We start from the raw sequence: 1,160 nt of genomic DNA on the forward strand, positions 1-1,160 counted from the left end.
ATTTGTTAAACATGAACGGCCATTTATAAAACCATGTTGCGACTCAATTATTAATTTATGTTTTTCAAGATGAAGACGAATTTTATTTGCTATTATAGATTCGAGTAACTTTCCCACAATAGACGTTAGGCTAATTGGTCGATAGTTAGACGCAAGTGATCTATCTCCTATCTTAAAAACTGGTATCACATTAGCAACTTTCCAAAACTCTGGCACTCTGCCTGACTCTATTGATTTATTAAATATGGTTGACAGTGGGTCACAAAGCTCCTCTTTGCATTCTTTAAGCACCCTGGCAAACACTTCATCCGGCCCTGGGGATTTGTTTGGTTTGAGTTTTACTATTTGTTTAAGAACATCCTCCCTGGTAACTGCTAAACTCGTCAACCTGTCCTCGTCCCCACCCACATAGACTTGTTCGGCTGAAGGCATATTGTTAAGTTCCTCTTTAGTAAATACAGATACAAAATATTTATTAAAAATACTACTCATCTCTTCATCACTATCTGTTATTTGACCTGTCTCAGTTTTTAATGGACCTATCCTTTCCCTAGTCTTAGTACGATATAACTGAAAAAACCCTTTAGGATTTGTCTTTGCTTGCCCTGCTATGCGAACTTCATAGTTTCTTTTTGCTTTCCTTATCTCTTTTTTAACATTTCTAACCAGTTGTATGAATTCCTGTTCTAAAGTGACCTCCCCATTTTTAATCCTTTTGTACCAAGCTCTCTTTTTACCTATAAGGTTCTTCAAATTCTTTGTTATCCACTTTGGGTCATTAGTATTCGATCTATTCAATTTGTATGGTATACTACGTTTCTGTGCTTTGTTTAGAATATTCTTAAATAAGTTATATATTGAATCCACATCGAAATCCCCATTTAAGTCACCTATCGCTGGGTTCATGTCTCGCTCCAAGACCGGCCCACACCCCATACCCAAGACTTTCCAATCAATTTGACCCAAAAAATTTCTTAGGCTATTAAAATCAGCTTTTCGAAAATCTGGCACTTTAACAGAATTTTCTCCTACTGGTCTATTCCATTCTATGCTAAATCTGATTTCTTTGTGATCACTGCTCCCTAGCTCACTCCCTATTTCGATGTCATTAATTTGCGTTTCCCTGTTAGTTAACACTAAATCTAAAATATTATTTTCCC

This window comes from Procambarus clarkii, chromosome 29 (assembly GCF_040958095.1).
Source record: "Procambarus clarkii isolate CNS0578487 chromosome 29, FALCON_Pclarkii_2.0, whole genome shotgun sequence".
In the NCBI taxonomy this organism is placed as follows: Eukaryota; Metazoa; Arthropoda; class Malacostraca; order Decapoda; family Cambaridae; genus Procambarus; species Procambarus clarkii.